General features: G+C 36.2%; 1 protein-coding gene across 19 annotated transcripts in view; it reads right to left on the bottom strand.

The window, feature by feature from the left end:
- The window catches only part of EHMT1 (euchromatic histone lysine methyltransferase 1), a 300,206-nt gene that overhangs the window by 211,830 nt on the left and 64,711 nt on the right, over positions 1 to 23,665 (bottom strand). The window contains exons 1-2 of one of the 19 annotated variants that reach the window (XM_072633204.1): positions 10,067 to 10,696; positions 6,255 to 6,350 (exon numbers count right to left, since the gene is read on the bottom strand). The exons of 17 other annotated variants lie outside the window; for them this stretch is intronic. The gene's annotated coding sequence lies outside the window, so the exon portion shown is untranslated. Of the gene's footprint in view, positions 1 to 6,254; positions 6,351 to 10,066; positions 10,697 to 23,665 lie in introns of those variants that run through there. One more of the 19 variants, XM_072633202.1, reaches the window with a different exon arrangement.

The raw sequence follows: 23,665 nt of genomic DNA, 5'->3' as shown, positions 1-23,665 counted from the left end.
GAGAATCTTGGTGATTATCTAATCCATATGTTCCCAAAATGGTAGTATTACTACCACCCCAGGGGCAGTAGTAGTTTGAAATGATGGGAATTTCAAAACAAAAAATGGTTAGAGGATAAAAAATAGTAGATTTCCAATTTTTTTTTAAAGGGCACAGTAGGCCAAATAAAGTTGGGGAACCTCTGAGTCCAATTTTCTCTTGGAACAACCTTTTATTTGAATATTTTCCTTTACTAAAAGTTTTTAGTTTATATATTGATCTGAATTTCATCTATGGAATTTTTAGCTCTGAGAGCTGGAGATCATCTCCAATTGTCCTGAGCTACATCTTGCCATTGGACCCAGATCACTCAGGAGGAAAAAGTAAGGTTGATGACTTTGTATAGCCCTCCCTTACTTAAACCCAATTCACCTGGAAATCATGGCATCACCTTCCTGGTCATGGTCCCCTCAAGAATGAAGAACAAACAGCAACAACAACCTTGCTCCCCACCATGTACTTTCTGATTGAGTAACACTGGCCTCCTGGCTGTTTCATGAAAAAAACACTCCTCCTCTCTGCTGAAGACATTTTCTCTGACTGTTCCCCATGCCTGGAACGTTCTCCCTCCTTCACTCTTACTACTATCCTTTCTAGATTCCTTTAAGTCCCAACTAAAATCTCATTTTCTACTGGAAGCCTTACATAATCTTTTTTTTTATTCCAGCTCTTTCCCCATTTAAATTATTTCCTATTTATCCTGCATATTATTTGCTTTGTATTCTTTTTGTTTGCATGTTGTCCCCATTAGATTGCAAGCTCCTTGAAGGAAGGTATTATCTTTTGCTTCTTTTTATATCACCTGTGCTTAGCCTAAAAAGGGCAAGATCTCCCACTGCATCCTGGGCTGTCTCCAGTCATCCTGATGAGTATCTGGTCACTGGATCCAGATGGGTCAGGAGGAGAAAGTGAGGCTGCTGACCTTGCACAGCCTTCCCTCACACAAAACAAAGTCAAGGGCAAATCATGTCATCATTTCTCTAATGTCATAGTCTTCTTCAAAAATGGAGAATGAACACACACACACACACACACACACACACACACACACACACACACACACACAGTGCTTATTATAGTGCCTGAATAGGCACTTAATAAATGTTTGGTGAACTAAATTGAATTGGTGGACTTGTGAAATGGGATAACCATGCTGGAAAGTAATTTGGAATATTCTCAAACAGTGACTAAAATGTCTATATCCTTTGTCCCAGAAATTTCACTTCCAGATATATACATTAAGAAGATAAATGACAAAAAGAAAGATGCCCATATACAGCAACATTTATAGCAGGGCTTTTTTGTAGTAACAAAGAATGAAAAACAAAATCTATCAACTGAGAATTAATTGGCAAAAATTCCTATACATGAATATACATATATATATATAATGTAATCTTACTTTGGTATAAAAATGATGAATATTATGAATATAGAAAACCAGGGGAGGACATGAAATGATGCAGTTAATTAAGCAGAACCAGAAAAACATAAAATGACTATCATTTAAATTAAAAGACACAAAATAACCCAAACTGAATGCTGCCCAATTATAATCATCAAGTTTCATGTCAAAGAAGAGATTGTAAGTAGATATCCTCTCCTTTATACAAGTGAGGGTCCACAGGTGTGGGATACTGCATATAAGTCAAAGTCTTTTGATATGTTGGCTACTTTTGAAGAGCTTTTCTTTTTCCTTATTCCTCTTTTTTAAATTCTTCAATATGAGGGACAGCTCTCTGGGAAAGGAGAGAAACAGGATATAGTAAAATATAAGTGATATAAAAACAAAGTAAAGCAATTTTAAAAAATACATTCCCATCAAAGAACTACCTCATTTGGAATCTATCATAGTTCCATGTTAACAAAAGTGGTAGAAATGACTAACAAGAACAAAGATGGGAAAAACAACCAAACAGGACCAAGCTGTTGTTGTTGAGTTGGTCCTTCATTGCTGAAGAAGACCATGCCATCAGAGAAATGATGACATGCCTTACACTTGACTTTGAGTGAGGAAGGGCTGTGCAAGGTCACCAGCCTCACTTTCTCCTCCTCAAACCAGACCAATTATGAAAAGGTGAAATCTGTACTAAAAGTAACAAAAATGTGAAAACAACGAAGGTGTAATTCACAAGATACCTAAAATAGAAGGGAGATATCCTAAAGCATGTAATATTTTTCAAATATTAATATGCCAAAAAAAGGCCAAAAAAACATGAACAATGACCAAATTACATATCCACTTCTCCAACTATACAAAATAAAATATTTATGAAAATCATCTACACATCCATGAAAGCCATCCAATAAGTGCATTAGTAAGGGGTGCGTGTGTGTGTGTGTGCGCGCGTGTGTGCGTGTGTCTACTTTGGGCCATATCTCAACACAAATGACTGAATAGAAGACCTTACCACAATTTTATTTTTAAAATTTTTAATTAAATTTTATTTTCAAGCAAAGATCTACCTTTTCTCTCTCACTTAATCTCCCCCCTGCCCTAACAGAGAAAGTAAAAACAAAACAAAACTCCTATTTCAAATATGCAAAGTCAAGCAAAACAATTTTCCACATTGGCCATTTCTCTAAAAAAAAAAACAAAACTGACTAAATCTGCATTCTGAGTCCAACATCTCCCTATTAGATACTTTATCACTGGTCCTCTGGAATCACTATTGAGCCTGTGCTGACCAACAATCATAAGTTCCTCAAAGCTGTTTGTCCTTATAATATTTCTGATACTGTCAAAGTTGTTCTCCTGGTTCCCTTTACTGCACTACACATCACTTCATACATGTCTTACCAGGTTTCTCTGAAGCTGCCTCCACCGTTTCTCATAGTGCAACAGTATTTCACTACACTCATATACCATAACTTGTTCAGCCATTCCCCAATTGATGGGTATACCTTTGCTTTCCAATTCTTTGCCAATACAAAAAGAGCTGCTATTAATGTTTTGTAATGTATTGTGCCCCTTTCCTGTTTATTTCATCTCTCTGGAGTATAGACCTACTTCCTTACAATTATATTATGAAAAAGCATTTGATTTAGTAGAATAAAAAAGTGCCATAAAGTTCCCTTCCAATAAAGTTTCTCTTATCCTTTGAGATGCCTCTGCTCTAGATCGTTCTTACCTGACTGGAACGTCTCTAGCCAGAACCAACATTTCATGAGGGGCCCTGGCCATACTCCACTCACTCCCAGCTCAACTCTCAAACCAGAAGTCTTCACTTCTTCCTTCACATTCTCCCTGGATATCTAAACATTTTCCCCCTTAAGTTCCCTCAACATCTCTACCCCATCCTTGCTTTCCAGTTGCCATTTGTGGAGGTTTTTTCCTCTACTACTACAATGTAAGCTCTGTGAGGGTAGGGATGTTCTTGTTTGCTTGTATTTGAATTCCCAGTACTCAGTACAATGCCAGGCACATAGTAAGCACTTAATAAATGCTTTCTCTCACCCATACATCAAAAAATGCTGAAAATTTGAAATTTAATATGACAACAGAGGTAACCTTGTTCAACAAGCATACTCTTAGACATAAACATTAATTCAAGAATAAAACAAGGGGACATAGGTTTGTCAAAGGCATTCACCCCTATCATGGAGAAGATCTCATACAAATTCCAAGTTGAAAATATATGCTCCAAGGATGAGAGGTCCTCCAGATACTCTTGTTTTGGGATGAGAGGTCCTCTAGATGCTCCTGTTTTGGGATGACATCATGCTGGCTGAATCTAACCCCACCACAGTGTAAGCCCCCTGGAAAAGATCTGTAATGACTTGAGATTGTCATGACATAGGAAAGACCAATGAATATAACAATATTGTACCTCATTTGTAAAATGGTGATGATAATAATAGCACCTACCTCACAGAGTTGCTGTGAGGATAAAACAAGATATCTGTAAAATCCTTTGCAAAACTAAAAAGCTATCTAAATGCCAGCTATTGTTATTATATATTAATGTCTAGATTATGGCATTCTATCAGTTAGACAAGCTAAAGAAATCATTTCATCTCTCAGTATGCATACATAGGACACACAGTACAAAATGTATGAATTGAGATCAAAAGTTAAACAGGAGCAAAAATGCCTTCATAACATTGCAAAGCCCCTTTAACAACTTTAAAATTTCTCCCGGAAACAAAGAGCCATCTTTTTAATACAAATATTCTACAGATTTTACAGCTATACATGCAAGGTACAGGACACAATAGTCATCAAGAAGTGAAAATTAACATTACAAAGTGGGTAATGAAAGGTATAGGCTGGGCATAAGCTGCAACATGTAATAAATGAGGACCTTAGAAAAAAAGGAGTAAAAGATGCTATCAAAATGTATAATAGAAAAAAGAGGATAGATTGGTTACATTGGTAACAGATGACAGGCAAACAACTTTAGCACTCCACTGACATACTAAAGAAGAAAAATATTTGAGTGTGTGTGTGTGTGTATTCAGAAGAAAACAAGAGAGGTCTGCAGTACAATCAGATCCCCTGTAACGAACTCACAGAAAGATATAGACAAAAGGCAAGTAGAACCAATTGTGATCAGCATTATTAGAGGGTACGCAGAAGTAGATGAGATCAGATCCAGTAGAGCATTTAAGTATTACAATCTGTTAGTTTGCACATAAGGGTATGCTGAAATCTTTAGTTAGGTTAATTAGGTATCTCAGGTACAATATCTACAATACTTTTCCAATAAAAATAAAATATCAGGTCTCTGCCGAGAGACACAAGGTTTTCTCATCAGATTTCTTGGACTGAAATATTCCTGACAGGTAATACTGCAAAACTGAAAAAAATATATAAACTTATTGTACCAACGCAGATTACAAAAGAAAACTCAGGTTAAGTTATGCCTTCCCAGGAAAACCCGTAAGGTGTTATTCATCTATCTCTAAAAATTTTTATTGTTTCTCTACAACTGCTTGCCTTAGTCTGGGCATGCACGCCATCTTGAGTATATACTCTCTCAGAAAGACCAGCAGAGTTCCATATGACAGCAAGAAAAATAATTAAATCCGAGGAAGAATATAGCAGGAAATCAGACAGCTGGAATAATGCAGACATAAAAAAAAAAATCTCTCAGGGATTTGCCTTGCTTGCTACTTTGATGAAAATAACTAAAATATCATTCAAGAGGTTTTATTTTTCCTCTTCCTCTACAACTCAAAATTTCTATTTCTACCCAACTCTTCCTCTTTTTCCCAGTTCTCAAAATAAAAAAAAATTCTTCCCTTCATTGTCTTGGGCCCTTGATCTCATTTGTTCTCCTTTTCTCCAGGATCCAACACCATCTACTACCTTTGTATTTCCTACCCATCAGTACTGGTCCTTTCCCTATAACAAACATGTTCAGACAACCCTTACAAAACCTTTTCTTAAACCTGCTATCCTCCTAAGTTATATCATCCAACACTTCTCATACCCCACTGCCATACATCTAGAAAGAGCAATCTATACTCAGTGTTTTGCCATCTACTCCCTCCACAATCCCTTTAAAATCTGGCTTGAACTCAAATGAAACTGTCCCACTAATCTCTTACTTGCCAAATCTAATCATCTTTTTATCAGTTCTCATTCTCCTTTATCTTTCTGCAGAATTCAACACTGTGGATCATCTTCTGTTTCTTGATATCTTCTCCTCTCTTGGTTTCTATGCGACAGTGCTCTTTTCTGGTTCTCATACTACTTACATAAACACCTTCTCCTTAGTCCATCTTCCTCTTCCTTCCCATGTGCAGGTGTTTCCCAATGCTCTGTCCTTGACTTCTTCCTCTTCTCTATTTTCTCTATCTCATCAATCTCATTCACTCCCATAACTTTAATTATAATTTATTTCTATGTATCTCCTGTATCTCCAGTCCTAACTTCTCTCCTAAGCTCTATAAAGCACACAAAAGGACAGACAGGTTTCAGCCACAAAAAAGCACAGCATGAATTCAAAAAGCATAATTTAGTCTAGGGACATTTAATGTAGGACCTGATAGATGTTAAGAACATCACTGTAAGATAATAAAGAATAATATATGTTCATGATGATGATAACCCTGAATCATCATTAGATTAGATTAAAAAGAAATGGACTCCTGTAAGAATATAATACATTTTGGAAAAATTTCCCCTAAAATGGATTGGTACCAGCACAAGAAAATACCCCTTTCTGTTCTCCTGTCCTCTTCCCACTTTGTCAACTAATTCATATACCTTCACTGGGGTTGAAAGAGGTATTCAAGGGGTTTTATTTAAAAGCAGGGAACTTGAAACCTTCCCTTCCAGGGCCTCCTGGGCTTCAGGATGAAACTAGAAACAAAGAGAGAGTACAATCATTTAAAATAGTGAAAGAACGATTCGCCTTTGCTAAACCACAGTTTTTCAATTTTCAAATAGCTATTCCTGTACTACAGAAGAAAAATGAAGACAGACCACTAATATCTGTCAAAACATGTTAAACAGTTTAGATCTAAATATGACTATCTCTGTGCTCACTGGATTTTCTAAACTGGTGCTGATGCCTGAACATTAAACATATAATATTTGCACTAGACTGCCTTTAATTTTTGGAAGTTCATAATGTCTATCAGTAGCTAGTGATTAACTCAGTCTTGAGATTTAATTACAGACTCAGAACTACAGAAAATAGTCTTGCTCTGCACCAAGCATCCTTAATAAGACCTACAGGACAACCATGAAATTTTATTCCCCTCAGTCTATACAGTAAATTTTTCTCCGACAGATTAAATTAAACAATGCAGATTACCCAGCAAATTTTAACTTCATGTAAAGTCATTATTGTCTCTTCAGCTGTAAGAAGAGAGCACATCAACAAGCAAATGAAGACCTCTGGTATATATGTGCTGCAGGTTTCAGCAGTTTCTGATGCATACAAAATGACAGAAAAGCTTCATGGGAAGAAAGGCTCCATTTTGTACTGCTTTCAAGAGATAACAGTTAGTTATGCCTTAGTTATGAAATCCCCATGCCACTAGTATAGAATTCTACAAATAGCTCTCCCAAATGTTTACAAAGATCATGAATTTACCAAAGAATTGCTAAGTAAGATTCCTTCAATACACATACAAGTATTTTTTGACATATAATGCTATTCTAACAGACACTTATAATAGAAAAATCTACATTTTCTTGTTACTATTCAGACATAAAGTGGCCTAACAGAAATTACATATAAAAGCAAAAAACTGTTCAGAAAAAAACAGCAAAAAGTTACGTTTACATGCCAATATGTATACATACCTCCATGAGATTTTTTAGCTTGTGAGAAAATTTCTAAAAGGTTAAAGTATCAAGAAATCTAATATGAGAAAGTATTTGGTATTTTCCATCCATTGCCTTTTATTTGCCTTTATTCATGCTGCATAACTAATCACTATTTCAAAGAAGAATGCCAGGATGGCACAAACAAGGATTTCCCAGAGAACTAAAAGCAAAACCTTATGTGCTACCAAAAGAAAAATGGTTTTTAAATAACAGCATATACAAATCTTATATTTCTTTGCAGAAGGAATAATTCACATATTCAAGTCTAAAGAAATGCTGACACCACATATCTATGAAGCAAGCTGACTGCAGTGATGGATGCAACTCAATTTCCTACTGCTTTCCTCAGTTTGGAGTACAGAACAATCCCACAGAATGCAAGGCGTTCACCTGATCACCTTTGTAAGAGAGATTTTCTTTTGTTTCTTCTCTAACTAAAGTTCAAGGTGATAGGAAAAAGAATCACTCTCGGATAAGAGGAAAAGGTTAAGACTGTTAAGAAAACTTAAACCTATCTTTTACAAGGATATATTTTTAAAACTCTCAGGACATGCTGGCAAACAATTCACGAATTCAAATCCACTGTTATTAAAATGCCAAAATACAATACAATAAATCTATTTCTTTGCATGATACAATAGTAATGAAAACAAATTCTGTTTACAGTTCAAGCAGACATACATCTTCATAACATAACTTCTTTCGGCATGATCACAAAAGTATAACAAAAGTGAAAAACTCTACTACAGGTTATAAAATCCTATTTCATATTACCTTACACTAGGGATACCACCTAGGCTGAAAGATTTAGGTTTTTGGGTCAATACACAGTTCAGACATCATGCCCTCTGCACAGTGGAACATTTTCTTAGGGCATATCAAACTTCCTCTGGCAAACTGGAACACTTCCCAAAATTTTCATTTCCTGTTCACTCTCAGTCAGACATTTGCTAAATCTATTCTCACTTTTACCACAGGAGTCCACTAAGGAAACTTTCAGTCTCATTTTGCCTACAAAACTAGCTTTCCAACCATATTAAAAAGACAAATGATCCAATGAACTATTATATTTGTCTTAAATAGTGCTTTAGGAATATAAAAATCCCTATGGATGTGAAGGTGAAACCATAAAAGACATGGGAGGGAAAAAAGATTGAGAGGGTTAGGTTAATGGATAGAAAAGAAGGCCACACAAAGCTCTCCAGGCCCTGCACCCTGGCCTTAGAGTAACAGAATATCCAGGGAAATGTTCTTTAATCAATTAGTTGATATTTATAACCTCTTCCAGAAGCTCTTTTACAAGGAGTCTCTGTAAAACAAAAGGCACCTAACACAGCACTTTCACAAAGCACTTGCAGTCCGACTTCTCGGGTTTTGCTTCAGTCTTCAGTCTCTAACTCTAACTCTACCATGGTACATGCCCTAGGTCCAAGAACAGACCCTGTTAATACTCCTCCCTTCCCTATCCCATCCTTACAAATTGTTTTCAAAAGGATATTCAAGAATGTACACATCATGTAAAAGAACTTTCACTTTAATATTTCCTCTAAAAATTCTTTTCAGAACCTCTTCTCAGAACCTAAGGTCTTCCAAAGTCATTGCACCAAGATATTTTTCCCATATAATTTTTATGTGCTAAACAATGTGGTGATCTAAAACTGAAGTCTTTTTTTCTTACTGAGGCTATTCTAAAAAACTCACACACACACACACACACACACACACACACACACAAAGGTTCATTATTATGAGAGTTGTAAACAAGTAGTTTTCCTTTTTTTAAAAATTCCAACACTCTCTCTCTCTCTCTCTCTCTCTCTCTCTAGCCTGGATCTTCCCAAATTTAACAATACCCTTTAAAATCTAAGTAAATATGAAAGTAAAATCTAAATAACATTAAATTTTCCGATAATATGAGAGTCACCTTAATAAGTATCTTTCAGTGAACACTCACTCTTTCCTGGAATCAACAACACAATAAGAGTACTGCAAAATCACAGCATTTATTTGAAGTAATCTGCCATTTTTTCTTATTCTAAAGGTCCATAAGAGTCTTGCAAAGCAACTTTTAGAAGAAAAGGGAGGAAAAGTAAAATACATACACTAAAAAATTAAGCATTTCTAACAGTCCAGGTGATCAACTTCTTTGAAGTGGGAAGAGGTACAAAAAGCAAATCTCCAAAAAAATGTTACCTTCAAAAATAATTTTCCCCAAATAAAATGCAACAGCTAATTTTTCCTCATATTAAATCTCTCAATGAATATTCCTTATTAAAAGAAAGCAGCTTGTTATAGCTTCCTTTTTTTTTAACCTAAACATTTGATTAAATGAAACAGCATTTTTTTCACTGTATTTTCTGCATTTGGAAAGGTGGAGAAGACAGTTGACAGAACTTAACTCAAATGATTAAAACCCTAACCTAAAAAGTAGACCATCATTTTTCCACTCTAAAATGACGGGTTAAGAGTTGGAGGAAAGTTCCATCAGCACCAAAAAGAGAGATCACATCTTAGAAATGGTACTTTGCAGCCCAAATATAAAGTGCAGAGGTTCATCTCCATAGGAATGCCAGCCTGGCCTACCAAATACAGATATAGTACCTGTGAGAAACTGTGCTGCAAAACCACTAAATTCAGGACAGCATACCCCACCCCAAACCCCTTAACAATTTGCAAGAAATTCCATAGTGCTTAAGAATTAGCAGTCAACTCCCCTAAGTGACAACTGTTAAGAACCATACCTGTCACAGGCTAGTGTGTAGGAGAATGCCCTAGGAGATTTTCGTCCAGGATTCCAGAGGCCTACTAGTGTGTCCATGAGTTCCACCCCACTCTGGGGGCAGAGGAGCATGCTCAGAAGGAGCACCCTCACAATGCTCCACAGCTTCAAACAGCTCATGGCTCGGCAGTTGTGCTGGGAAGCTGAGGAGGAAGTGAATGGCAGCCAGCTACTGGAGACTCTACACTCGTGTTGGGAACGAGAGGAAAAAGGAAGACAATGCACAGTGCCCAGGACAGGAGAACTGAACGCTTTAAAGATCACCCAAACTAGTTCTGATCTAAAACACGAAACTATCATTACCCAGCTCTTAAATTCTATGGGTTCCATTTCAAATAAAATCTAAGCTTGTACTATGGCTTAAAAATTTCTGAAACATTTCTAACCAGTGAAACCAAAAACATGTTCATAAGTCTTTATAACAACTTGGTGCTGCTCAAATCCAAATGAATGTGAAATGTTATTTAAGGGCCTAGAATTCTTTTTTTTTTTTTATGAAGAAGAGCAAACACCCAATGGAAGCTTAAGAATAATTCTTCTATATCTTCCTGAGTTTTAACAAAGTGTTAACACCATTTCCAATTCAGGAAACATCTGGATAATTTTCTTTGCCTCATAAAAGATTTTAGCCAGCTTCTCTGGTCCACATAATAAAAGCTCCCTTTTCATTTACATGCTTCAATCAGATCCAGTAGTTTCTATGCCAACATGCATTTGTTATTCCTTAAAAAGACCATTTCAAAAAACAAGCTTGAAATTCATTAGTTTGCCTAAGGGTTTGGGTTCTAGTGTAAGGAGGGGAGGGTTGCTGGTTTAGGTTTGGGGGTCTTGAAAAATCTCAAATGTCAAAAGCCTGAGAAAAATCAGTAAAATCAGTAAAATACATTTTCTTTTGTTATTTCAATTTTCAACTTTCTGGGAAATATAGTGCCCTATTAGAAAGACTGAAAAATAAGTCCAATGGAAAACAAAGCCTTTCTAAGACTCTCTCTTTGTAACTCAGAATTTTTTTTAAAAGGTTCAGTTTAGAAGATTTATCAGGAAAATGGATTCTCAAGCCCAAGGATTCCAGAACAGCCACTGAGAAGCACATGGAAGCTTTCAAAGTGTAAATGAAAATGCTACATATACATATATGGTCTAACAATCTTAAACAAAGCACTAAACGAAATAATCAGATTCAGAGTTCAGCTGCCTGCATTCCGCAATTCTACTAAATACATTTCCTTTGTCTGAAGATAAGCATTTAACAGGGGCAAAAACCAGCCTTAAAAGTATTCAGAATAGATGACCAAATAAATGGTATAATACTCATAATCTAACCAAAAATAAACATACTACAATTGCCTAAAACCCTATCGTTAGTGTTTTATTCATTTATGTAAAAAACCGTGTGGTCATTTCCTCCTCCATCCCCGCCCCCCCACAAAAAAAAAAAACAAAAAACCTAGAAATACTACTGAGAAAGGTAACGCAAAATGTCAGAAACACCCGTTTCTGAAAATGTTCTTATCAAGTAGAAGATGATGACTGGAGTGTACTTTAATTCTGACAGAGAAGGGGACCAATGAAAGAGGGTAAAAAATAATTCAGAATTTTGCCTTGGTCTCTGACTGAGGCTTCTTCTGGTTTCTTTAATCTGCAAATAGGAAAATATGTCACTGACCTCCACAAAAGAATAAACATGAATTAACAAAAAGTATTAACATTATAAATGGCTCTGAGGCTGCCCTGTGATATGGCATATGATGCATAAAACAGGCTTTTGCCACTAAAGTCCTTCTCCAATGCCTTGTTGTAGTGTGAAAGGGACAAAGGGACCCAGAGCTTTCAAAGATCATGTATCAGCTGAGCATAAACTCTGGTAGGTCCAAGCTAGAAAGGCTTTGAGTACTACTAGCTCAGTGATGGACTATGTTTATTATCCAAGAACCTATCCTAGCAAAATTTGCTTTGACTCATCCCCAGAAGATTGACGGCTGTATAATACTTAATAATATAATAAATAAAACATGAATTCAACAAACCACCTACTACAGCACAGAGGGGGGTTTCATTCTGCTTGCTGAAATAAATCATGACATTAATATCATGACAGACCTTTTTATTATTTTTATTACTGAAGTATAATACAGGTTTACCAACAAATCATTAAGACAATTCTTCTTGAGAAATTGCTCACATAACCTTTCTCACATCTAAAAGGTACAATGTAAGCTGTCATAGTATAACTCAATGAGAATTCAAGTTCCACTCCATGCATGAGAGAAGTAGAAAAGATTTCAAGTTCCTCTGACTTACTGGAATTCTCCCACATAGATTCCTCATAACTTATTACATTATACTCATATTTAAAGATCTAAGTTTTAAGGGCTATTGAAGATATAGTCAAAAATATTGACTACGGAGCAAGGAAGAAAACTAAAAAATGTTTATGAAGAGCTAAATATTAACTATGAAGGATGATACATTGTGAAGAAGCTTCCTATAGAACAGAAAAGCTAGAGTTTAATTTCAGATGTAGACATATAACTTTAACACAGAGTATAAAGTGAAGGTACAATAAAGTAATGCATAATGCCAGATAAGAGAGATAATTTCAGGATTATCAAGGTGGAATCTGAACATAACCTTAAAAAATGGAGAGACACTAAATGGTGGAACTGTGAAAGAAAAGCTAGATTCTAGTCAAACAGAAGCATACGCACAAAAACAAGGAAAGTGAGGGGTGTTTAATTTTGTAAGCACTCTCCTTTAGCAGAAGCACAGGTTTGTGAAAAGAAGTATCAGGAGATGAGACTAAAAAAGGAAGTTTTAGACAAATTCTGGAAGTTTTTGAACGTCAAGGCCTTCTACAATGAGAACTGAGCTACAGAATTAATCTGGCAATGGGATAAGGTATGGTCTGGGAGAACAGATTAGAGACAAGTCAGGAAGTTGTTATCGCAATCTAAGGCAGCAAGAATGGGAAGAAAGACTGACAAGAGATAAAAGGGGTTTGAAAAAGTAGTAAGAATTATATTTAGTGACTGAGTGGATGGAATTTGAGAGGGGTGGGGGATGAATCCCTAAGAGTCTAAGACGGCTGGGGTCTGAATAAACCTGGTTATCAATGTCTGAAAGGAAGCAAGTCAAGAGTAAGAGGAGCGTTTGGGGGGGATATTTTGTTTTCCCTTTTGTTTGCACAGGGGAAGAGGATTGATTCTACTTTAAATGTCATGAGGTTAAAGCCAGTGGCACATCTTCATGGAAATACCCAGTAGGCACTTAGAAAAGCAATCCAAGAACTTGAAGCTGGCTATATATATATGTGGGAGTCATCTGAGTAGACATGATGGCTAAAGCTAAGGGAGTAGATGGAATCATCAGGGAAAAGGTAAAGATGACCAAGAACAGCAACTCTGGTAATGCCAACACGAGAAATGAAAGCTTTTCTCTTTATCTATGTAGAATGACTCTCTTCAGAAACTAAGAGGACCTAGCTCTAATAACAGACCAGCAGTTCAAAACAAGAGTCCTCAAATCCAAAATTAGGCCTTTAAGAATCATAACTTGAGGCCTACCAACTTTTGGTCAAAATTTAAATGCCCCTTTCTTCATGACAGCTTTCCTAATTTCTACCACTGCCTGTGGCAAATAAAATAATTTCAAGAGACAAAACTTTGGATACATTATCATCAATGTTATCAAATGTGACCAGTAAGAGATTGACAAAAATAGCTCCTTATCCTCTCAGTTTATCAAAGAGATCACCTGGTTACTTCTTTCAGTTTTTATGCATTGGTACAAGAGATGGTGGGTTAAGCAGCTATCAAATCTAACTGGTTAACATGACTGGAGGTGGGCTATATTAGAATGGTTTGAGCAACTCACCTTGGATAAGGAAAATATCTCTATAACAGACCACCCATAGCTTTAGGCTGTCAATTCAAAGAATGTATACACCTTTTGATTTGCTTGAGCAATATCCAAGCTCAAGCAGATAATTAGGGCAGGGTGGGGGGAGGGGGGCAAGTCCCTCTGAATCTTTTCAAGATATTGATTATTAATAATAAGTTCTCTCACTCCTAAGCCAAAAATTTTCTTCTACCTAAAAATTGCCACAGAACTTTACTTATACTTCTCTAACTGCCTTTATTATATACAGTCTTTTACTGTAGTTACTGATTTAAATGGCATCTTCCTTACTATGCTATAAATTCTTTAAAGGCAGGGAATCTTGTTTATCTACCACAAATATGTTTCTTAAATATTTCTTAAATAAATGACTGAGTTGAAAAGACAATATCAGAGATCTAGAACCTGAAGAAATGAACAAATCTAAAAAAGAAAACAGGGAAGGTAGCCAAACAGTGTTTAGCACTTCATTCAAACTGGAAACAATTACCAGATATCATCTAAGGTAGATTTTGAGGCAAAGTTGTAGGAGAGTGGGGGGGTATGTATTTCCATCACAACATACTCTGTAATCACCAATAAATGTTTTTTCTCCTCTTGGTACCATTTTTGCTGTGAATTTTGATTAATATCAGCCATAATTTTTGGAACACATTCCCTCCTCCTCTGAATGCCAAGTTTTCCTCAAAATGCAACTGAAGCAACACTTTCTACATGAAGTCTTTGAGGATCTCCCCCAGAACCTCCCTGACAAAACTAACGTATTTGTTTTACATTTATTCTAATATTTCTACTGAGTAGATATTCCTCTACTGAGGCAGCCAGGTGGCATAGTGAACACTGGGCCTGGAGTCAGTAAGACCTAAGTTCAAATCCAGTCTCAGACACTTAACGCTGCATAACACTGGGCAAATCACTAATTTCCATTTGCCTCGGTTTCCTCAACTGTAAAAAAGGATTAATAACAATATCTACCTTGAAGGATTGTTGTGATGATCAAATGAGAGAATATTTGTAAATATTAGCACTTAGCACAGAGTCTGGCACATTACAATCACTATGTAAATGCTTCCTCTTCCCTGACAGAATATGTTTCTTGAGGACTGTTAATTTTGTCTTCGTATCACCAGGACCAAATAAAGTAACTAGAACATAGCAAAGTCTTGTTTATTTATTTAATATTATTTTCTAAATGCTTCCTACAAATCTTCTTTCTAGTTTTGTCTATTTTCCACTTCAAAAAACTAACAAATTTACTTTGAAATTTTAGTAAATTACATTTCATTTTATTTCATTGAGCTGAAAGGGAATTAAAATTAAAGAAGGTTATCTTTGATAGACTAAGAACAAAAAGACTAGTGACTACATAAAGTAAGGCATAAGGGGATGGAAAGGTGAGGGGTGAGCTCAACAGAGAGTAATACAATAGCTAAGAAAACTGGAAGAGAAGAACCTAAGTTGCTCATTCATGGCCACAGGCCGTTCCCTCACAAGAACTGACTTAAACCGGAAATGCCCAGGTTTTTTATATCAAGTTCCATTTCAGGGAAAATCAGGGCTACATCTACTCAATTAACCTTTACCACAACCCAACTTATTTCAAATTCAAATGGGTAAAAGTACACATATGGTTAAACTTATAAAGGAAGCATTAACCAGGAAAAACACAAATACCAAACAATAAGCATCCACTTGTTCAATTGGCTACTAAGGGAGAGGCAGGACTTTTCATGGGAATGGTACAACTTTCAAATTCAAAATAGAAAAGATAGAGGGCTGCCTCCATAAGTTAAATTTTTTTTCAAGAGTTCACCCTTAATAGTAATGTCAGAAAACCCTCATGAGATCATTAAGATGAAAAAACCGCAGATTAACAAAACACCTTAAAAATTATTTTAAAGGAAGAAGAAATTCACAAGCCTTCCTTCCTCACATACAATATTTTAAAAGCAGGAGGTAGGAAGCAAGTATAATTCAAATCTATAGTGAGGTGGGAATAGTAATAAGCAAAAAAAAAAAAAAAAACTCAGGGAGGAAACTGAACAAATAAAATCTTTTGACTATACAAGTTACATTTTGGTTAGCACTGCTCATTATTTCTTCCTCTTGCCTTCATACTTAGTTCTTCAAAGATATAATCACTTTAACATTTTTGGAAGGGGTAATCTTCAGTTACTACTTGGATAAATCTGTGCCAAAACTACCCATAGTTTATTAATTTCATTATGAGTGCAAATTATACAGTTTAAGCATATGAAGCATTTTGAGAGAACAGCAGAGAGATGAACACCCATACTTTCCTTTCCTGGGAACTGCAAAGTGACCTAACATAAGCAACCAAAGCTGCCATATTAAGCTGTTTTAAGCGAAACTAGTTGTTCTATCCATGAGTCATCCATCCTGTCCTTTTTGGAACTCTGACTCCTGGCTGAGACAGACTGGGAAGTATCTCAAGGATGCATTTTAGACCACAAACCCACAGAACTGACAGTATACCAAAATCATTAAAAATGAGGAAACCACTTGAAGATCTCTTTCCCTCTCAAAGACTACTATATCATGGTTAGCTTTAAAGTTGACAGTTTTCATCTAAAAGATAGGTAACTCATTATCTAGCTGAGAGCCAAGATTAATGATCACATGCTTGATTCAAACTAAAATAAGGCAGGTGAGTAACCTCAAAGACTCTATGTGAATTATTTCTCTTTACATTCTCCACAGTTACAATAGTAAGAATAATCCTCCAACATCATCAATCTTTTGATGCAGTTTACTCTCCAGTTTTCAAACTAGCATACATACGCTAATGGACAACAACCAACATTAATTTCCATGGTTCAAAACATGTTGCCAAACAAATTCTAAATAATACACAAATGGCCACCGCTAGCAGATATCATTTTTCCACATGAGAAAACACCTATCCTATAGCATGCAAATGAAACAAAACCTATTAAAAACTCAGTGCCATCCTCCACAGTCCAACTACATATTTTTGTGTGCACAGAATCTAAAATAATAATCCATGTTTCCAAAGCATTTTTTTCATATATTACCATTTTTGCCAAATGCCTGGTAGATATCTCTTCCTGGACAAAAGCCAAACTCAAAATGCCCAAAAGAGAACTCATTATCTTCCCCAAAAAAAGGTTATTACTACTCCCAAATTTCCTATTTCTTTTAAGGATACCACCATCCTCCTGATCACCAAGGTTCACAACCTCAGCATTATCCCCCACTCTTTATGTATCTAATTGGCTGTAAGTTCTACCTCAACATCTTCAGTATTCACTCCCTTTCCTCCACTCACATAGCCGGACCCTACGTCAGGCTCTCTTGACTGGACTATCATAATAGTTTAACTGATAATCTCAACTTTTGGTCATTCCTTTCTTTATCTACCTTCCACAAAGTCTGCTTCAGTCCTTTCAGTGGCTATCAATCCTTATACAGGATACACATACAAATTCCTGCTATTCCCTTTCACAAACTCTACCCTATAAACAAACTAAACTCCTAGTACCCTCCTTTGTACCTACTCTCACCAAACCAAGAATACACTCCTTCTCAAAATTCTTGTCTTCCTTCAAAGCTCCTTTCCAGTGTCACCTCCTTCTTGATGGCATTTTTGATGTTTCAAGGTAGTAAGGCTCTCTCCCCAAAAAACTTTCCTTGTGCTAAGTAACCTGTATACATGTTATATTTCCAGGAAAATGTAATTAAGTTCATTTAAGGTAAGGACTACCATTTCTGTCTGTATATTTCCAGGGCCTCAAAACAGGACTTTGCCCACACCAAGTAGTTATCAAATGTTTCTTGAATTAAACTCAACTAAATCCATATTGTATCACTATTACAAAATATCATATATTATTATTACAGGTAAAGGACCTATTGGTAAATATTAACATAGGAAGCCAAGAGGACAGAGTAGAAGGAAGTATTGCTGACCTCACCCCAAAAAAACTTCCCCAAACAAATCTAGAAAATGCAAGAGACTAAATTCTGATGAAGAAATCCAAGACAAAATTACACTGAATTGTTTTTCCACCCCAGATAGACATAGGGAGACAGAGAGCTCTGTGGACAATGTGGACTGGATTTGACCAGGAGCATGCCATGCAAGGAACTTTCCAACTGCCAGTGAACAGCTGTGTACCAAGCCAAGAGGAGGTCCAAGAGCCATACAATGGCACTGCCACGGGTTACAAACTATGGCAAAAAGGAGTCAACTGGCACTTTAGTCATCCACCACCAGTTCTGGGTCACAGACTTGGGGTTCATTGACAAAAGGATATACTTCCAGGGGTAGCATTCAGGTCAGTTCAGTGCTACTCAGTTCCTAGGTAAGGAATGATCACAGACCATAGGGCCCTAATCAGGAGACTTAGAGAGAATCAAACAGAAACGTAATGATGAAGACCCCAAAAGCAGAGCTTCTTTAAAGAAGAAGGTCTTCAAGACCAGTATGCAGTCAGAAAAATAACTAGGGCAGAAATCTCATCAGACCAAAGGGGAATTTACAATTTTGTCACTCTCAACCATCAAAGCTTCCTAGCTGGCTAACAGTCAGTCATGTTTGTTAGGGTGGGTAAGCAGACATCTAGGCAAATAAGGAAAGGCTGGGGAACCAGCTGATACTTAAACCTCACATCTGAACTGATCAAATAAGGCAAAAATATATTATTTATGCATGCATGCATATATACATAAACATGCAGAGGTTGAATAGAGAAATACATTTCCCTCAAAAGAAACAGGTGAGAAAAGGGAGAAGGAGAAATTAGAGAGAGAGTAGATTTAGGAAGAGAGAAGTTCTAAGCAAAACCAACTCTGACTGTGGATGTACAAAAATATGTATAACTCTTTTATCAGGTGGCAAAGAATGGAAATCTGAGGAGGCAGCCACAAATTAAGTAAGGGCTGAAGAAGTTATGGAATACAAATGTGATGGAATACTATTATGCTAAAATAAATGAAGGGAGACAGTTTCAGAGAAACCTAGGAAGAATTACATGAATTGACACAGCAAAGTGAACAGAACAGTGACAATTTTATACAGACAAACAACTCTAAAAAAGTTAGGAACTCGGATGAGTGTAATGCCTAATTATTATTATAGAGGACTAATGATGAAAAACATGCTACCCATCTCCTGAGAGAGGCAAAAGACTCAAAAGTACAGAAAGAGATATATGTAACATACAATATGTAATATACATGGGTATATGTGGGTGAGTAAATTTGTCTTTTGAATTTGGTCAGTGAAGAAATTTGTTTTGCTTTACTACACATTTGTAACAAGATTATATTCTTTTGTTTTCAGTTGGGTGAGGAGTTAGGGTAGAAGATAAGTTGGCTTATTAATTAAAATATATATTTTTTTATAATAAAAAGATCTATTTCATAAAAATATGATTTACAATAATATATGTGCATATAATACAAAGATAGCTTTCTGTTTAGAGAAATTCTTTTCATACTCCCATGTGATGGTCAAGAAGTATTAAGCGTAATTTAATTTCAACAAATTCTACAAAAAGAAAAATCCTATATAACAGGTGTGTCCAAGAGACCAAGTAAATTTATATATGGAAACACTGGGGTAGCTAGTTTTTATACTCTTAGTTTTTCCATATAACTATTTGAGAGTAATGTGGACAAAGGAAAGGAAGCCTAGAAGTACTTTAAAAATGGGTGGTAATCAATCAAGTGAGCAAGCATTTATTAAGTACCTACTATATATGTGGTAGACACTAACCTAAGGCTAGGGATATAAATGTAATGAAGTGGAAAAACCCCTATTCCCAAAGAACTTAAAGAAAGAAAGTAGTAACCAAAATAAAATTTGAGATTTTCTATAGATTTCAATTACCAATTATTCCTACTCTCCTATCACTACAAATAATAATATGATTCATAAATCAAGAAGCCAAAGGTACTATATAGGTCAAAAATGGGTAAAGTAGCTCCTCTGTATTTTGAAGCCTTATAATTCCTTGGAACAAAAAGTAAGACCAAATTCAATATAACTACTTCAAATCTAAGATCCATCCCCAAACATTTAAGAGTCGGACCAGTTTTTCAACTCTCAAGAAAAGACAGGGCACAAAAAAAAAAAACATGTTCTCTTGGGAACTGATTACAAACTTAAACACCAATCAAAATAAGGTCAGAAGTGTTTATTGACGAAAAGAGTGTCAAAAGATCTTTTGAGAAAGCAAAGAGGAAACCAAGCAAACTGGCTAAAAGGAATTTGTGGGCCATCTATAGGATAAATCAAGTTTCACCTTACCATCTTCCCTTCCTTTTACTGCAAGATACAGATGACACCTTTAGCCAGCCATGGAAGAACTAACAACCATGCCAAAGACAATTAGAGGAAAGAACTATTCAAAAGGAGACGCAGACAAAAACAGTATTGGTACTATCATGGGAAATTTTATTTACACATTAATTAAAAAATCAGCTCTATCTGGTAGATTCAGTGTTTCATATGTGATCCTTAAATTCTTTCTTTGTAGATATGGAAATGTTTATGGCTTGGCGTAATTATCAAATTCACAGTTTAATTATAAGAATGTATATTGAGTATGCGTTTATATATGCACATAACTGTGTACACATGTAAATATGGTTGCACATAAATGCATATATGCATTCATTCAGACATATGTACAAATATATATGAAAATGGGTAGTTAGGTAGGTCAATATTAATCCTGGAGGAAAACTCATCTCCCTAAGTTCAAATCCAGCTTTAGACATTTATTAGCTGTGTGACTTTAGGCAACTCACTTAACCCTGTTTGCCTCAGTTTCCTCAACCTGTAAAAAGACCTGGTGAAGGAAATGACGAATCACCCCCAGGATCTTTGCCAAGAAAACCCCAAAGGGGGTCACAAAGTATTAGACACAACTGAAAATAACTGAACAGCAAATACAAACACATACACACATATAATTTATACATACACACAGAGATATCACAAAGAATTATTTCTGAGAAAGAGTTGAGCATCAAAAGAATACATGTGGTAGCTAGGTGACAGTCAAAGTATGAAGAGGTCAAGGAAGAAACCAAAGACTTTCTTGTTTTGCAGGAACTACCATACTACCCAAAAGGGAAGTAGGAACACAAGGGCTTTTAGGCTGCATCAAATAAAAAAGAATAGAAGGCAGGACAGAAAACACTCAGACTAGCCAAAGGGAAAGTAAGTCAAGTTAAGCCAGGAGAAGAGCTAATAAATACTCACATTTAGCATTTATCTATTATACTTTTACTGTGAGATAAATGTCCCTGCTGTCTCCACATCTGCTTTTTAAAGACAATCAGGCGGCAGAGCCAAGATGGCAGAGTAAAAACAGGAATTACCTGAGCCCTCCCAATACCTATAAAAGATGACTCTAAACAAATTCTAGAGCTACAGAACCCACAAAATAACAGAGTGAAACAAATCCCCAGCCAAGATTGGAAAATGGATAGGAAGGCATACCACTGGTCAGGGAGCAGAACACAATCCCAAGTGGGCTGCCCTAGCACTGACAGGCCAGAGAAGGCCTTACCGGACAGAATCATTGGCAGCTGTGGCAGTTTTCAGACTTCTCAACCTACTAATGCCCAAAAGGTCAGTGGGAAAACTCTGTGGGACCTGAGTGAAAGAGGAGCATAATCTAGCAGCAGCAGCAGCAGCCACAGATTGCTTCCGGAGCTCTGGGCCCACAGTGGGAGATTCTGGCAGCTGACACAAAATTCCTGAAGCCTGGAACAATACACCCATACCCACCAGAAGCAGAGTCCTACCTTGACAAAGAATTAAAAAGTCAAGTGTTTAGCTGGAAAGTTGAGTAAACATCATAAAAGAACTTAGACTACAGAATCTCACTTGGGTGATAAGAAAGATCAGGGCACACAACCAGAGGAGGAGAGCAGAGTCAAAACTCCTAAATCAAGTCTCCAAGAGGAACATGAATTGGTTACAGGCCATAGAGGAGCTCAAAAAGGATTCTGAAAATCAAGTAAGAGAAACAGAGGAAAAACTGGGAAGAGAAATGAGAATGATGCAAGAAAATCATGAAATCAAGTCAACAGCTTGCTAAAGAAGACCCAAAAAAAAAATACTGGAGAAAATAACGCCTTAAAAAATAGACTAACCGAAATGGCAAAAGAAGTCCAAAAAGCCAATGAGCCAAAAAGCAGAATTGGCAAAATGGAAAAGGAGGTCCAAAAGCTCCCTAAGAAAATAATTCCTTCAAAATTAGAATGAAGCAAATGGAAGCTAATGACTTTACAAGAAAATCAAGAAATTATAAAAGAGAATCAAAAGAATGAAAAAATAGATGACAATGTGAAATACTGGAAAAACCACTGACCTGAAAAATAGATCTAGGAGAGATATTTTTAAAATTACCAGACTATCTGAAAGCCTTGATCAAAAAAGAGCCTAGATATTATCTTTCAAGAAATTATCAAGGAAAACTGCCCTGATATTCTAGAACCAGAGGGTAAAATAGACATTGAAAGAATCCACCAATCACCTCTGGAAAGAGACTCTAAAAGGAAAACTCCTAGGAATATTGTAGCCAAATTCCAGAGTTCCCAGGTCAAGGAGAAAATATTGTAAGAAGCCAAAATGAAACAATTCAAGTATTGTGGAAATACAATCAGGATAACACAGGATCTAGCAGCTTCTACATTAAGGGATCGAAGGGCTTGGAATATGATATTCTGGAGGTTAGAGGAGCTAGGATTAAGACTCACCTACCCAGCAAAACTGAGTATAATCCTTCAGGAGAAAAAATGGACATGCAATGAAATAGAAAACTTTCAAGCATTCTTGATGAAAATACCAGAGCTGAACAGAAAATCTGACTTTCAAATACAAGAATCAAGAAAAGCATAAAAATGTAAACATAAAAGAGAAATCATAATAGACTTATTAAGGTTGAACAATTTACATTCCTACATAGAAAGATGATATTTCTAACTCATGAGACCTTTCTCAGCATTAGGGTAGTTGGAAGATATAGATGGATAAATGGATGAATGGATGGATAGATGGACAGATAGACAGATATAGATATAGATAGGCAGACAGACAGACATAGAGGGCACAGAGTAAGTTGAATATGAAGGAATAATATCTAAAAAATAAAATTAAAGAGTAAGAGAAATACACTGAGAGGAGAAAAGGATAAAATGGGGTAAATTATCTTCCATAAAAGAGGCAAGAAAAAGGTTTCACAATGGAGGGGCAGAGGTGGAAGGAGAGAAGGAATGCATGAACCTTAACTCTCATCAGATTTGGCTTAAGGAGCGAATAACATACACACTCAATTGGGCATCTTATCCTACAGGAAAGTAGGGAGGAAGGGGACAAGGACAGGACGATAGAAGGGAGGGCAGATTGGGGTAGGGGTAGTCAGAAGCAAACACTTTAGAAAAGGGACAGAGACAAAGGAGAAAATAGAATAAATGAGGGGCAGGATAGGATGGATAGGATGTTTCACAACACGACTATTATGGAGGTGTTTAGCATAACTACACATGTATTACCTATACTGATTGCTTGCCTTTTCAATAAGGCTGAGTGGGGAGGGAAGAAGGGAGGGAATTTGGAACTCAATGTTTTAAAAACAAATGTTAAAAGTCTGCATGCAGTCTC

This window comes from Notamacropus eugenii, chromosome 1 (genome assembly GCF_028372415.1).
Source record: "Notamacropus eugenii isolate mMacEug1 chromosome 1, mMacEug1.pri_v2, whole genome shotgun sequence".
NCBI lineage: Eukaryota > Metazoa > Chordata > Mammalia > Diprotodontia > Macropodidae > Notamacropus > Notamacropus eugenii.
Note: the sequence above shows the minus strand (reverse complement) of the source record. Positions and strands in the feature narration are given on the sequence as shown.